This window comes from Oncorhynchus nerka, linkage group LG12 (assembly GCF_034236695.1).
Source record: "Oncorhynchus nerka isolate Pitt River linkage group LG12, Oner_Uvic_2.0, whole genome shotgun sequence".
Taxonomy (NCBI): domain Eukaryota; kingdom Metazoa; phylum Chordata; class Actinopteri; order Salmoniformes; family Salmonidae; genus Oncorhynchus; species Oncorhynchus nerka.
Genome location: NC_088407.1, coordinates 7860675 through 7877633, shown reverse-complemented (window position 1 = coordinate 7877633; position 16959 = coordinate 7860675).

Below are 16959 nucleotides of genomic sequence, written 5' to 3'. Positions count from 1 at the left end.
TCAGCGAAATAACAACACAATGTCCAATTTTTATTAAGTCAGTTTAAGAACAAATTCTTATTTTCAATGACGGCCGAGGAATAGTGGGTTAACTGGTCTAGGAACAGTGGGTTAGCTGGTCTAGGAACAGTGGGTTAACTGGTCTAGGAACAGTGGGTTAACTGGTCTAGGAACAGTGGGTTAACTGGTCTAGGAACAGTGGGTTAGCTGGTCTAGGAACAGTGGGTTAACTGGTCTAGGAACAGTGGGTTAACTGGTCTAGGAACAGTGGGTTAACTGGTCTAGGAACAGTGGGTTAACTGGTCTAGGAACAGTGGGTTAACTGGTCTAGGAACAGTGGGTTAACTGGTCTAGGAACAGTGGGTTAACTGGTCTAGGAACAGTGGGTGAACTGCCTTGTTCAGTGGCAGAACAACATATTTTTCCCTTCTCAGCTCAGGGATTCGATCTAGCAACCTTTCCTCAGCTACAGTTTATTTATTATATGTGCAAAAGTACTATCTCACAACCTGACGAAACATTTAGAAACAAAACATGCTAATTTGAAAATAAGCCACAGGAGTATTTTGAGCAAGAATTACGAACAACTTTCAGGTAGTAAGACATGTATGAAAGCAACAGATACCATTAATAAGAAGGGGCTAGAAGTGTCTTATATGGTGAGCTACCGAGTGTATAGGACAGGCAACTCCCATGCTATTGTGGAGGACTGGCTAGGACAGGCAAGCCCCATACTATTGTGGAGGACTGGCTAGGACAGGCAAGCCCCATACTATTGTGGAGGACTGGCTAGGACAGGCAAGCCCCATACTATTGTGGAGGACTGGCTAGGACAGGCAAGCCCCATACTATTGTAGAGGACTGGCTAGGACAGGCAAGCCCCATAGTATTGTGGAGGACTGGCTAGGACAGGCAAGTCCCATACTATTGTGGAGGACTGGCTAGGACAGGCAAGTCCCATACTATTGTGGAGGACTGGCTAGGACAGACAAGCCCCATACTATTGTGGAGGACTGGCTAGGACAGGCAAGTCCCATACTATTGTGGAGGACTGGCTAGGACAGGCAAGCCCCATACTATTGTAGAGGACTGACTAGGACAGGCAAGTCCCATACTATTGTGGAGGACTGGCTAGGACAGGCAAGCCCCATACTATTGTAGAGGACTGTCTAGGACAGGCAAGTCCCATACTATTGTGGAGGACTGGCTAGGACAGGCAAGTCCCATACTGTTGTGGAGGACTGGCTAGGACAGGCAAGTCCCATACTATTGTGGAGGACTGGCTAGGACAGGCAAGTCCCATACTATTGTGGAGGACTGGCTAGGACAGGCAAGTCCCATACTGTTGTGGAGGACTTCATTCTTCCTGCTGCCGTGGATATGGCTGGGACAATGCTGGGGGAAAAGGCAAAATACTACACAGACAATGTCTTCATCAAACAACACGACATCAGTGACATGTCAGGAGATGTTTTGAAACAATTGCTGCTTCGCATACAAGCCAGTGAATTATATGCGTGACAGCTGGATGAGACAGACGTGGCTGGTCTGGCACAGCTCCTGGTATACAGTTGAAGTCGGAAGTTTACATACACTTAGGTTGTTGTCATTAAAACTCGTTTTTCAACCACTCCACAAATGTCTTGTTAACACACTATAGTTTTGGCAAGTCAGTTAGGACATCTACTTTGTGCACGACACAAGTCATTTTTCCAACAATTGTTTCCAGACAGATTATTTCACTTATAACTCACTGTATCACTATTCCAGTGGGTCAGAAGTTTACATACACTAAGTTGACTGTGCCTTTAAACAGCTTGGAAAATTCCAGAAAATGATGTCATGGCTTCAGAAGCTTCTGATTGACGTCATTGAGTCAATTGGAGGTGTACCTGTGGATGTATTTCAAAGCCTACCTTCACACTCAGTGCCTCTTTGACATCGTGGGAAAATCAAAAATAAGTCATCCATGACCTCAGAAAAAAATGTAGACCTCCACAAGTCTGGTTCATCCTTGGGAGCAATTTCCAAATGCCTGAAGGTACCACGTTCATCTGTACAAACAATAGTACACAAGTATAAACACCATGGGACCACGCAGCCGTCATACCGCTCATGAAGGAGACTCGTTCTTTCTCCTAGAGATGAACGTACTTTGGTGCGAAAAGTGCAAATCAATCCCAGAACAACATCAAAGGACCTTGTGAAGATGCTGGAGGAAACAGGTACAAAAGTATCTATATCCACAGTAAAACGAGTCCTATATCGACATAACCTGAAAGGCTGTTCATCAAGGAAGAAGCCACTGCTCCAAAACGGCCATAAGAGCCGGTTTGTGACAAAAACTCATTCTTATGTTTAATAAATGTATCGTATAGTGTGTGTGGCAGGCACTGACCCTGGTGCTAGAGGGGGTACAGCTGACCCTGGTGCTAGAGGGGGTACAGCTGACCCTGGTGCTAGAGGGGGGTACAGCTGACCCTGGTGCTAGAGGGGGTACAGCTGACCCTGGTGCTAGAGGGGGTACAGCTGACCCTGGTGCTAGAGGGGGTACAGCTGACCCTGGTGCTAGAGGGGGTACAGCTGACCCTGGTGCTAGAGGGGGTACAGCTGACCCTGGTGCTAGAGGGGGTACTGCTGACCCTGGTGCTAGAGGGGGTACAGCTGACCCTGGTGCTAGAGGGGGTACAGCTGACCCTGGTGCTAGAGGGGTACAGCTGACCCTGGTGCTAGAGGGGGTACAGGTGACCCTGGTGCTAGAGGGGGTACAGTTGACCCTGGTGCTAGAGGGGGTACAGCTGACCCTGGTGCTAGAGGGGGTACAGCTGACCCTGGTGCTAGAAGGGGCACAGCTGACCCTGGTGCTAGAGGGATACAGCTGACCCTGGTGCTAGAGGGGTACAGCTGACCCTGGTGCTAGAGGGGGGCTGACCCTGGTGCTAGAGGGGGCACAGTTGACCCTGGTGCTAGAGGGGGTACAGCTGACCCTGGTGCTAGAGGGGGTACAGCTGACCCTGGTGCTAGAGGGGGTACAGTTGACCCTGGTGCTAGAGGGGGTACAGCTGACCCTGGTGCTAGAGGGGGTACAGCTGACCCTGGTGCTAGAGGGGGTACAGTTGACCCTGGTGCTAGAGGGGGTACAGGTGACCCTGGTGCTAGAGGGGGTACAGCTGACCCTGGTGCTAGAGGGGGTACAGCTGACCCTGGTGCTAGAGGGGGTACAGCTGACCCTGGTGCTAGAGGGGGTACAGCTGACCCTGGTGCTAGAGGGGCACAGCTGACCCTGGTGCTGAGGGGGTACAGCTGACCCTGGTGCTAGAGGGGGTACAGCTGACCCTGGTGCTAGAGGGGATACAGCTGACCCTGGTGCTAGAGGGGATACAGCTGACCCTGGTGCTAGAGGGGATACAGCTGACCCTGGTGCTAGAGGGGGTACGCAGATGGAGGTTGAATGTTTGAAGATGTACGGGACTATAAAACGTTTGGGAACCACTGCATAGTTCATACAAGCCAACATTCAAGGAACATTTTATGTAAACAATTAGCAAATAAATGTCCACACCTTTTAAATCACAATTACAAAGGTAATTTGTGGTGGATGAATCAGAATTAGTTGGGTAACATAAGTAATTCAGATGTCATATCTGCATAATATTCTCATGTGAAATAGGTTTTATTAGAATGTATTTCTAATAGACTCTAGTGTTGGCAGTTGCATTTCTTCCTCAGCTGGGGCTCAGTCACTTGGGGCCCAGAGAGGGAGAGAGGTCAGGCTTGTCTTTTTACATGTCTCTGGTGCTATGCAGAATATCAGAAAGGGAAGAGGACAGGATGGAACATTGTCTTCATATATGAATGTAGAGTGGGGAAAACAAGTATTTGATACACTGCCGACTTTGCAGGTTTTCCTACTTACAAAGCATGTAGAGGTCTGTAATTTTTTATCATAGGTTCACTTCAACTGTGAGAGACGGAATCTAAAACAAAAACCCAGCAACTCTCATTCTATGATTTTTAAGTAATTAGTAAGCATTTTATTGCATGACATAAGTATTTGATCACCGACCAACCAGTAAGAATTCCGGCTCTAACAGACCTGTTAGTTTTTCTTTAAGAAGCCCTCCTGTTCTCCAATCATACCTGTATTAACTGCACCTGTTTGAACTCGTTACCTGTATATAAAAAGCATATACATGCTTTGTAAGTAGGAAAACAGCATATCAAATACTTGTTCTCCCCACTGTATCTGTTAAACTATGTTACTGGTTTAGCTAGCCCTCCCAATTCAACACCTGTGATTACTGTATACCTCGCTGTATGTCTCTCTCAAATGTCAATATGCCTTGTATACTGTTGTTCAGGTTAGTTATCATTGTTTTAGTTTACAATGGAGCCCCTAGTTCCACTCTTCATACCCCTGATACCTCTGTCCCACCTCCCACACATGCGGTGACCTCACCCATTACAACCAGCATGTCCAGAGATACAACCTCTCTCATCATCACCCAGTGCCTGGGCTTACCTCCGCTGTACCCGCACCCCACCAATTACTTGTCTCCACAATGTCTGTGCGCAAGTCACTCCCCTCAGTGAGCTTGTCCAGGAGTGGGGTCAAGAGGGGGTTTACTTGAGATGGGAGTATCTAGAGTTGACAATTGAGTTATACCATTGGATGAGGTAATGGTTCTGTGCTATGAAGTACCAGCAATGAGATTAGAACCTCGTCTTAGGGACCAAACTGAACGATAGTTTATAGCGAATGCTATCTGGCTATGGGATACTCCTCTCTCTTAAGTAAAAGTATTTCTTTGTGAACTGTTCCTAAGATCTGTGGTTTGTCATGTAGGCTGAGAGGGGTGTATCTTGGCTATAAAAGATCTTTGTCATTTTCTGTAGTCACTTTCAATGGTTCATTAGAGATAGCGCATCATTGAAAGTCAAAAGGCTATTGCAAAGCTCTTATTATTAAAGATGTAGTTTAAGTATAACTCTGACTGGTGTGTGAAGTTTGTAACTCTCCTCAATTGGTAAAGCAGAAATAAGCCACCACAAATTTTTACATGAAGTTTAATTATGTGACCTGCTTCAGCTGGTAATTGAAGAACTTAAAAATGTTTTACTTAAGCGAAGCAGTCATTTTAAATATTATACATGAAGGGAGGTTAGACTGGGGAACAAAGTAACACAGCTAAATAACTCCAATTAGAAACCAAGTAGAAAGCTCTTATTCAATGTGAAAATGGTTGTGTCACGACTCCTACCGAAGGTGGCTCCCCTTCCCGTTCAGGTGGAGCTCGGCGGTCGTCGTCACCGGTCTACTAGCTGCTACCGATCCCTTTTCCCCTTTTCGTTTTGTTGGGTCTAATTGGTTTCACCTGTTCCTTGTTTGGGGTTTTGGGTTGGGGTTATTTAAGTTCAGTTAGCCCGCCTGTGTCCGTGCTTGTTTGCTGATTTTGGTCAAGGAGTGTTCCTGTCTTTTGGATTGTCCGCTGTACAGCGTATGTACCTGCGTAGTACATTTTTGGAGTGTTGTGCGTCACCCTCTTTGTGCGCAGTGTTTGTACGGAAAAAAAGTGTTTTTCCGAATCCTCTGCTCTCTGCGCCTGACTCCACTGAAGAATCTACAGCTGCTGAGTCTGAGGTGTTAACCAGTCCAGTGCTGCTCTGACCACAGTGTTGTTAGGAACCACATTTTCTAACTCTACATACACAGCTTTGTGTCAACTCTTACTGTGAACTACTTCAGATACTGGTAATAAACTCAGCAGTGGTCAGACCACAATACATCAACATAAACAACACCAATAAATGAAACCATTATTTCAGACTATAGATACAGAATGCAGCAAGTTGTACACATCTTCCTCCATTTCATTCAGTTGGACACATCTTCCTCCATTTCATTCAGTTGGACACATCTTCCTCCATTTCATTCAGTTGTACACATCTTCCTCCATTTCATTCAGTTGGACACATCTTCCTCCATTTCATTCAGTTTGAACATCTTCCTCCATTTCATTCAGTAGGACACATCTTCCTCCATTTCATTCAGTTGGACACATCTTCCTCCATTTCATTCAGTAGGACACATCTTCCTCCATTTCATTCAGTAGGACACATCTTCCTCCATTTCATTCAGTAGGACACATCTTCCTCCATTTCATTCAGTTGGACACATCTTCCTCCATTTCATTCAGTTGGACACATCTTCCTCCATTTCATTCAGTTGGACACATCTTCCTCCATTTCATTCAGTTGGACACATCTTCCTCCATTTCATTCAGTTGGACACATCTTCCTCCATTTCATTCAGTTGGACACATCTTCCTCCATTTCATTCAGTTGGACACATCTTCCTCCGTTTCATTCAGTAGGACACATCTTCCTCCATTTCATTCAGATGGACACATATCTGTAATGTAGGTTAGGCCTTTATGAGACATCATACTAAACATTTGGAGTTCTCTGAGTTTTTGTGTCAGAGGCCTTGTGGAATATTAATGAATGTGAACTCAGCAACCGTAACCTCGGTGCTGCTATTCCATGGAAAGAGCAGATAACATTTCACAACATTTTCAACACGGCACCTGAATTGTGTCTTTGTATTTTGTGTCTGTTGTTTCTTTCTTCAGAAAGACAATCCTCAATTCACCATTTAACTTAATTTATTACAATTTTATTTCAGTTCATTCATCCAATTCACAAGATCCACGTTTCCCTATTTTTTTGGAAACAAAATGAGTGAAATGTAATTTTAATTGTCAACTGACTACTTAAGTAACTCTTGTCTGAAACCAGAACGGCCCAAAGGACAAGAGCCTCTTGTTTCTGTAGCAAGGAGCAGCGTGATGTACCAGTACTGGACAGGAAGATAGTCTGTTAGAAGGCCTTGTACTGCATCATCTCCTTAATGCTGAGTGCCAAGCAGAGACACATCTGGTCCCATTTTTTACAGTCTTTGGTATGACTCAACCAGGGATCAAACCCCAATCCCCTATCAGGGTGGACACTCTACCCACTAGGCAACTAAGTTGACTGTTGCAAGTCCAATAATTATGTCAGACAGGACTCATTTAAACAGACAAGTACAGGTTTTCTGGTCAATGTAATAAACAAAATGAAAAGGAAGTTGACTGCTTGCAGGCCGGGTGCTCTGTTTACTTCAGACACACCTTCTCCCAGAAATCATGAAAGAAGAGTTCCTCATTCAGTTAGATAATATTTACTCAGTGACATCCTGAGACATTGATAGATCATGAGAGAATAGTTCCTCATCCAGTAAGATAATATTTACTCAGTGACATCCTGAGACATTGATAGATCATGAGAGAGGAAGAAAAACTCTCAGTGTAGACAGTCACTACATCCGGGTTCAGCATCTAGGAGAACAGAGAGGGTACATTCATTCTGCATTAAACTAACAAGTCAAGGTTCACCTGGGGAATTTGATAATCAGTTGGCCAGACAACCGTCAGTAGAAGGAAGGGCAGGAGGTTAAAAACATTCAACATGACTTTTCCTCCTAAGATTTTGTTTATGAAATCATGTTCAAACAAAGTCAATGTGTTAAAAGTTCACTTTGGTCCAAAACGCAAAAATAACAGCTTGCAACTGTACAGCTGATGAATGCACCATCATAACCGGTCATTTAATGATGAATTAGAGAAAAGATCAATTCCTGAATGATCTCTACAGCTTCGATCCAAAAACAAATACCCAAGTCTCCCCATTTCTTTAAAACACTTATCTAGGAAAAGCCAAGCTTACTAGGGCTCTTTCATACCGTCCCTAGGAGGGATCCGTCACTTTGAGTGGGTTGTGTCACTGATGTGATCTTCCTGTCTGGGTTGCCCCCCCCCCCCTTGGGTTGTGCTGTGAGTCATGGAATAGACCTATAGGAGGTGAGTCAGTCCCATGGAATAGACCTATAGGAGGTGAGTCAGTTCCATGGAATAGACCTATAGGAGGTGAGTCAGTCCCATGGAATAGACCTATAGGAGGTGAGTCAGTCCCATGAAATAGACCTATAGGAGATGAGTCAGTCCCATAGAATAGACCTATAGGAGGTGAGTCAGTCCCATGGAATAGGCATTTAGGAGGTGAGTCAGTCCCATGGAATAGACCTATAGGAGGTGAGTCAGTCCCATGGAATAGCCCTATAGGAGGTGAGTCAGTCCCATGGAATAGACCTATAGGAGGTGAGTCAGTCCCATGGAATAGGCCTATAGGAGATGAGTCAGTCCCATGGAATAGACCTATAGGAGGTGAGTCAGTCCCATGGAATAGACCTATAGGAGGTGAGTCAGTCCCATGGAATAGACCTATAGGAGGTGAGTCAGTCCCATGGAATAGACCTATAGGAGGTGAGTCAGTCCCATGGAATAGACCTATAGGAGGTGAGTCAGTCCCATGGAATAGACCTATAGGAGGTGAGTCAGTCCCATGGAATAGGCCTATAGGAGGTGAGTCAGTCCCATGGAATAGACCTATAGGAGCTGAGTCAGTCCCATGGAATAGACCTATAGGAGGTGAGTCAGTCCCATGGAATAGACCTATAGGAGGTGAGTCAGTCCCATGGAATAGACCTATAGGAGGTGAGTCAGTCCCATGGAATAGACCTATAGGAGGTGAGTCAGTCCCATGGAATAGACCTATAGGAGGTGAGTCAGTCCCATGGAATAGACCTACAGGAGGTGAGTCATGGAATAGACCTATAGGAGGTGAGTCAGTCCCATGGAATAGACCTATAGGAGGTGAGTCAGTCCCATGGAATAGACCTATAGGAGGTGAGTCAGTCCCATGGAATAGACCTATAGAGGTGAGTCAGTCCCATGGAATAGACCTACAGGAGGTGAGTCATGGAATAGACCTACAGGAGGTGAGTCAGTCCCATGGAATAGACCTATAGGAGGTGAGTCAGTCCCATGGAATAGACCTATAGGAGGTGAGTCAGTCCCATGGAATAGACCTATAGGAGGTGAGTCAGTCCCATGGAATAGACCTATAGGAGGTGAATCAGTCCCATGGAATAGACCTATAGGAGGTGAGTCAGTCCCATGGAATAGACCTATAGGAGGTGAGTCAGTCCCATGGAATAGACCTATAGGAGGTGAGTCAGTCCCATGGAATAGACCTATAGGAGGTGAGTCAGTCCCATGGAATAGACCTAAATCAGTCTGTTCTGACTCAGCTCAACAGTCTCCAGTCTACCAACTGGTCTCTGTAATAACTATTTAAATCAGTCTGTCCTGACTCAGCTCAACAGTCTCCAGTCTACCAACTGGTCTCTGTAATAACTATTTAAATCAGTCTGTCCTGACTCAGCTCAACAGTCTCCAGTCTACCAACTGGTCTCTGTAATAACTATTTAAATCAGTCTGTCCTGACTCAGCTCAACAGTCTCCAGTCTACCAACTGGTCTCTGTAATAACTATTTAAATCAGTCTGTCCTGACTCAGCTCAGCAGTCTCCAGTCTACCAACTGGTCTCTGTAATAACTATTTAAATCAGTCTGTCCTGACTCAGCTCAACAGTCTCCAGTCTACCAACTGGTCTCTGTAATAACTATTTAAATCAGTCTGTCCTGACTCAGCTCAACAGTCTCCAGTCTACCAACTGGTCTCTGTAATAACTATTTAAATCAGTCTGTCCTGACTCAGCTCAACAGTCTCCAGTCTACCAACTGGTCTCTGTAATAACTATTTAAATCAGTCTGTCCTGACTCAGCTCAGTCTCCAGTCTACCAACTGGTCTCTGTAATAACTATTTAAATCAGTCTGTCCTGACTCAGCTCAACAGTCTCCAGTCTACCAACTGGTCTCTGTAATAACTATTTAAATCAGTCTGTCCTGACTCAGCTCAACAGTCTCCAGTCTACCAACTGGTCTCTGTAATAACTATTTAAATCAGTCTGTCCTGACTCAGCTCAAGTCTCCAGTCTACCAACTGGTCTCTGTAATAACTATTTAAATCAGTCTGTCCTGACTCAGCTCAACAGTCTCCAGTCTACCAACTGGTCTCTGTAATAACTATTTAAATCAGTCTGTCCTGACTCAGCTCAAGTCTCCAGTCTACCAACTGGTCTCTGTAATAACTATTTAAATCAGTCTGTCCTGACTCAGCTCAACAGTCTCCAGTCTACCAACTGGTCTCTGTAATAACTATTTAAATCAGTCTGTCCTGACTCAGCTCAACAGTCTCCAGTCTACCAACTGGTCTCTGTAACTTCATCTTTATCTCTGTGGTGTACAGTCTTCAGGTGATGATGGGGGTATTGAATCATCACTCTACTCTCCTCCTCCTCTCTCTCCTTCCTCCTGCTCTCTCTCTCGTGTAGTGGAGAAGTTCTTCCTGGAGGGGACAACTCCAAATCTCACGTTATTATGGTTGGTGGGAGAGTCCAGGATCAAAACCGCTACAAGCCGATTTGCCAATTGTTCAACAACATCTGGATCACTCGATATTCACCACAAGAGGTCGAGAAGAGAGAATAGGTCAAGAAGAGAGAATAGGTCAAGAAGAGAATAGGTCAAGAAGAGAATAGGTCAAGAAGAGAATAGGTCAAGAAGAGAGAGAATAGGTCAAGAAGAGAGAGAATAGGTCAAGAAGAGAGAATATGTCAAGAAGAGAGAATAGGTCAAGAAGAGAGAATAGGTCAAGAAGAGAATAGGTCAAGAAGAGAGAGAATAGGTCAAGAAGAGAGAGAATAGATCAAGAAGAGAGAATATGTCAAGAAGAGAAGAATAGGTCAAGAAGAGAGAATAGGTCAAGGAGAGAGAGAATAGGTCAAGAAGAGAGAGAATAGGTCGAGGAGAGAGAATAGGTTGAGAAGAGAGAGAATAGGTCAAGAAGAGAGAGAATAGGTCAAGAAGAGAGAGAATAGGTCGAGAAGAGAGAATAGGTTGAGAAGAGAGAGAATAGGTCGAGGAGAGAGAATAGGTCAAGGAGAGAATAGGTCAAGAAGAGAGAATAGGTCAAGAAGAGAATAGGTCAAGAAGAGAATAGGTCAAGAAGAGAATAGGTCAAGAAGAGAGAGAATAGGTCAAGAAGAGAGAATAGGTCGAGGAGAGAGAGAATAGGTCGAGAAGAGAGAATAGGTCAAGAAGAGAATAGGTCGAGAAGAGAGAATAGGTCGAGAAGAGAGAATAGGTCGAGGAGAGAGAATAGGTCGAGGAGAGAGAATAGGTCGAGAAGAGAGAATAGGTCAAGAAGAGAGAGAATAGGTCAAGAAGAGAGAATAGGTCAAGAAGAGAGAGAATAGGTCAAGAAGAGAGAGAATAGGTCGAGAAGAGAGAATAGGTCGAGGAGAGAGTATAGGTCGAGGAGAGAGAATAGGTAGAAGAGAGAGAATAGGTAGAGAAGAGAATAGGTCGAGAAGAGAGAATAGGGCAAGAAGAGAGAATAGGTCGAGGAGAGAGAGAATAGGTCAAGAAGAGAGAATAGGTTGAGAAGAGAATAGGTCGAGAAGAGAGAATAGGTCGAGAAGAGAATAGGTCGAGAAGAGAGAATAGGTCAAGAAGAGAGAATAGGTCGAGAAGAGAGAATAGGTCGAGAAGAGAGAGAATAGGTAGAGAAGAGAGAATAGGTAGAGAAGAGAGAATAGGTCGAGAAGAGAGAGAATAGGTAGAGAAGAGAGAATAGGTCGAGAAGAGAGAGAATAGGTAGAGAAGAGAGAATAGGTCGAGAAGAGAGAGAATAGGTAGAGAAGAGAGAATAGGTCGAGAAGAGAGAGAATAGGTAGAGAAGAGAGAATAGGTCGAGAAGAGAGAGAATAGGTAGAGAAGAGAGAATAGGTCGAGAAGAGAGAGAATAGGTAGAGAAGAGAGAATAGGTAGAGAAGAGAGAATAGGTCGAGAAGAGAGAGAATAGGTAGAGAAGAGGTCAAGAAGAGAGAGAATAGGTAGAGAAGAGAGAATAGGTCGAGAAGAGAGAGAATAGGTCAAGAGGAGAGAATAGGTCGAGAAGAGAGAATAGGTCAAGAAGAGAGAATAGGTCGAGAAGAGAGAATAGGTCGAGAAGAGAGAATAGGTCAAGAAGAGAGAATAGGTCGAGAAGAGAGAATAGGTCGAGAAGAGAGAATAGGTCAAGAAGAGAGAATAGGTCGAGAAGAGAGAATAGGTCGAGAAGAGAGAATAGGTCGAGAAGAGAGAATAGGTCGAGAAGAGAGAATAGGTCAAGAAGAGAGAATAGGTCGAGAAGAGAGAATAGGTCGAGAAGAGAGAATAGGTCGAGAAGAGAGAATAGGTCGAGAAGAGAGAATAGGTCGAGAAGAGAGAATAGGTCGAGAAGAGAGAATAGGTCGAGAAGAGAGAATAGGTCAAGAAGAGAGAGAATAGATCGAGAAGAGAGAGAATAGGTAGAGAAGAGAGAATAGGTAGAGAAGAGAGAGAATAGGTCGAGAAGAGAGAGAATAGGTCGAGAAGAGAGAGAATAGGTAGAGAAGAGAGAATAGGTAGAGAAGAGAGAGAATAGGTCGAGAAGAGAGAGAATAGGTCGAGAAGAGAGAGAATAGGTAGAGAAGAGAGAGAATAGGTAGAGAAGAGAGAGAATAGGTCGAGAAGAGAGAATAGGTCGAGAAGAGAGAATAGGTAGAGAAGAGAGAATAGGTAGAGAAGAGAGAGAATAGGTCAAGAAGAGAGAGAATAGGTCGAGAAGAGAGAGAATAGGTAGAGAAGAGAGAGAGAATAGGTCGAGAAGAGAGAATAGGTCGAGAAGAGAGAGAATAGGTCGAGAAGAGAGAATAGGTCAAGAAGAGAGAGAATAGGTCGAGAAGAGAGAGAATAGGTCGAGAAGAGAGAGAATAGGTCGAGAAGAGAGAGAATAGGTCGAGAAGAGAGAATAGGTCAAGAAGAGAGAGAATAGGTCGAGAAGAGAGAGAATAGGTCAAGAAGAGAGAGAATAGGTTGAGAAGAGAGAGAATAGGTCAAGAGGAGAGAATAGGTCAAGAAGAGAGAATAGGTCGAGAAGAGAGAGAATAGGTCAAGAAGAGAGAGAATAGGTCAAGAAGAGAGAATAGGTCGAGAAGAGAGAGAATAGGTCAAGAAGAGAGAATAGGTCAAGAGGAGAGAATAGGTCAAGAGGAGAGAATAGGTGGAGAAGAGAGAATAGGTCGAGAAGAGAGAGAATAGGTCAAGAAGAGAGAGAATAGGTCGAGAAGAGAGAATAGGTCGAGAAGAGAGAGAATAGGTCAAGAAGAGAGAGAATAGGTCGAGAAGAGAGAATAGGTCGAGAAGAGAGAGAATAGTTCGAGGAGAGAGAGAATAGGTCGAGAAGAGAGAGAATAGGTCAAGAGGAGAGAATAGGTCAAGAAGAGAGAATAGGTCGAGAAGAGAGAGAATAGGTCAAGAAGAGAGAATAGGTCGAGAAGAGAATAGGTCTAGAAGAGAGAATAGGTCGAGAAGAGAATAGGTCGAGAAGAGAGAGAATAGGTCAAGAAGAGAGAATAGGTCGAGAAGAGAGAGAATAGGTCAAGAAGAGAGAATAGGTCGAGAAGAGAATAGGTCGAGAAGAGAGAGAATAGGTCAAGAAGAGAGAATAGGTCGAGAAGAGAGAATAGGTCGAGAAGAGAGAGAATAGGTCAAGAAGAGAGAATAGGTCGAGAAGAGAGAGAATAGGTCAAGAAGAGAGAATAGGTTGAGAAGAGAGAATAGGTCGAGAAGAGAGAGAATAGGTCAAGAAGAGAGAATAGGTCGAGAAGAGAGAGAATAGGTCAAGAAGAGAGAGAATAGGTTGAGAAGAGAGAGAATAGGTCAAGAAGAGAGAGAATAGGTCAAGAAGAGAGAGAATAGGTCAAGAAGAGAGAGAATAGGTCGAGGAGAGAGAATAGGTTGAGAAGAGAGAGAATAGGTCAAGAAGAGAGAGAATAGGTCAAGAAGAGAGAGAATAGGTCGAGGAGAGAGAATAGGTTGAGAAGAGAGAGAATAGGTCGAGAAGAGAGAATAGGTTGAGAAGAGAGAGAATAGGTTGAGAAGAGAGAATAGGTTGAGAAGAGAGAGAATAGGTCGAGAAGAGAGAATAGGTTGAGAAGAGAGAGAATAGGTCAAGAAGAGAGAGAATAGGTCGAGAAGAGAGAATAGGTCGAGAAGAGAGAGAATAGGTCAAGAAGAGAGAGAATAGGTCAAGAAGAGAGAGAATAGGTCGAGGAGAGAGAATAGGTCGAGAAGAGAGAGAATAGGTCGAGAAGAGAGAGAATAGGTCGAGAAGAGAATAGGTCGAGAAGAGAGAGAATAGGTCAAGAAGAGAGAATAGTTCGAGAAGAGAGAATAGGTAGAGAAGAGAGAGTGAATAGAGAGAGAGAGGGTAGAGGCAGGGCGCTGCATCCAACTGGCAATTTAATTCAAAGTTAATTTGATTAAATTGACTAAATGTGTCTATACATCAATAAAATCATTGACAATATGTTCGCACACCGACTAGCATCATTTGGCCACAGATGATCATTCTTTCATTTATAAAACATCAGACGTGGATCATTTTAAATCACAGCTTTCAGTTAGAAGGTCCTCAGTTTGGGCGGAAAATACAAAACATAGATGATTGTTGCGGAGCGACTGTCAGTAAAAAACAGCTAAAACAGGACCAGACATGTCACTATATTTCACAATACAATCACTGGAAAACATAGTTTGGAAAGAAAATGGCTGTTGGTGTAAAGAGAAGACAATGAAAATACTCATCAGTCTTTTAGTGTTCAAACTTTCATAGATGATGTGGTTGCAGACAAGGTGGTTTTTATTGATCTGTTCAGGTTTTTGTGGGTGGAGCGAAATGCTTGTTTGTCAGTGTCATCAGTAGCCTATAGGTCTATACTACCCTGTGTCAGCAGTAGTCTATAGGTCTATACTACCCTGTGTCAGCAGTAGTCTATAGGTCTATATTACCCTGTGTCATCAGTAGCCTATAGGTCTATACTACCCTGTGTCAGCAGTAGCCTATAGGTCTATACTACCCTGTGTCAGCAGTAGTCTATAGGTCTATATTACCCTGTGTCATCAGTAGCCTATAGGTCTATACTACCCTGTGTCAGCAGTAGCCTATAGGTCTATACTACCCTGTGTCAGCAGTAGCCTATAGGTCTATACTACCCTGTGTCAGCAGTAGTCTATAGGTCTATACTACCCTGTGTCAGCAGTAGTCTATAGGTCTATACTACCCTGTGTCAGCAGTAGTCTATAGGTCTATACTACCCTGTGTCAGCAGTAGCCTATAGGTCTATATTACCCTGTGTCAGCAGTAGCCTATAGGTCTATACTACCCTGTGTCAGCAGTAGTCTATAGGTCTATACTACCCTGTGTCAGTAGTAGTCTATAGGTCTATACTACCCTGTGTCAGCAGTAGTCTATAGGTCTATACTACCCTGTGTCAGTAGTCTATAGGTCTATACTACCCTGTGTCAGCAGTAACCTATAGGTCTATATTACCCTGTGTCAGCAGTAGCCTATAGGTCTATATTACCCTGTGTCAGCAGTAGTCTATAGGTCTATACTACCCTGTGTCAGTAGTCTATAGGTCTATACTACCCTGTGTCAGTAGCCTATAGGTCTATACTACCCTGTGTCAGCAGTAGCCTATAGGTCTATACTACCCTGTGTCAGCAGTAGCCTATAGGTCTATACTACCCTGTGTCAGTAGTAGTCTATAGGTCTATACTACCCTGTGTCAGCAGTAGTCTATAGGTCTATACTACCCTGTGTCAGCAGTAGTCTATAGGTCTATACTACCCTGTGTCAGCAGTAGTCTATAGGTCTATACTACCCTGTGTCAGCAGTAGTCTATAGGTCTATACTACCCTGTGTCAGCAGTAGTCTATAGGTCTATACTACCCTGTGTCAGCAGTAGTCTATAGGTCTATACTACCCTGTGTCAGCAGTAGTCTATAGGTCTATACTACCCTGTGTCAGCAGTAGACTATAGGTCTATATTACCCTGTGTCAGCAGTAGTCTATAGGTCTATAGGTCTATACTACCCTGTGCCAGCAGTAGTCTATAGGTCTATACTACCCTGTGTCAGCAGTAGTCTATTGGTCTATAGGTCTATACTACCCTGTGTCAGCAGTAGCCTATAGGTCTATACTACCCTGTGTCAGCAGTAGTCTATAGGTCTATACTACCCTGTGTCAACAGTAGACTATAGGTCTATAATACCCTGTGTCAGCAGTAGTCTATAGGTCTATACTACCCTGTGTCAGCAGTAGTCTATAGGTCTATACTACCCTGTGTCAGCAGTAGTCTATAGGTCTATACTACCCTGTGTCAGCAGTAGTCTATAGGTCTATACTACCCTGTGTCAGCAGTAGTCTATAGGTCTATACTACCCTGTGTCAGCAGTAGTCTATAGGTCTATACTACCCTGTGTCAGCAGTAGTCTATAGGTCTATACTACCCTGTGTCAGCAGTAGTCTATAGGTCTATACTACCCTGTGTCAGCAGTAGTCTATAGGTCTATAGGTCTATACTACCCTGTGTCAGCAGTAGTCTATAGGTCTATACTACCCTGTGTCAGCAGTAGTCTATAGGTCTCTATTACCCTGTGTCAGCAGTAGTCTATAGGTCTATACTACCCTGTGTCAGTAGTAGACTATAGGTCTATACTACCCTGTGTCAGCAGTAGACTATAGGTCTATACTACCCTGTGTCAGCAGTAGTCTATAGGTCTATACTACACTGTGTCAGCAGTAGTCTATAGGTCTATACTACCCTGTGTCAGCAGTAGACTATAGGTCTATACTACCCTGTGTCAGCAGTAGTCTATAGGTCTATACTACCCTGTGTCAGCAGTAGTCTATAGGTCTATACTACCCTGTGTCAGCAGTAGTCTATAGGTCTATACTACCCTGTGTCAGCAGTAGTCTATAGGTCTATATTACCCTGTGTCAGCAGTAGTCTATAGGTCTATACTACCCTGTGTCAGCAGTAGTCTATAGGTCTATACTACCCTGTGTCAGCAGTAGTCTATAGGT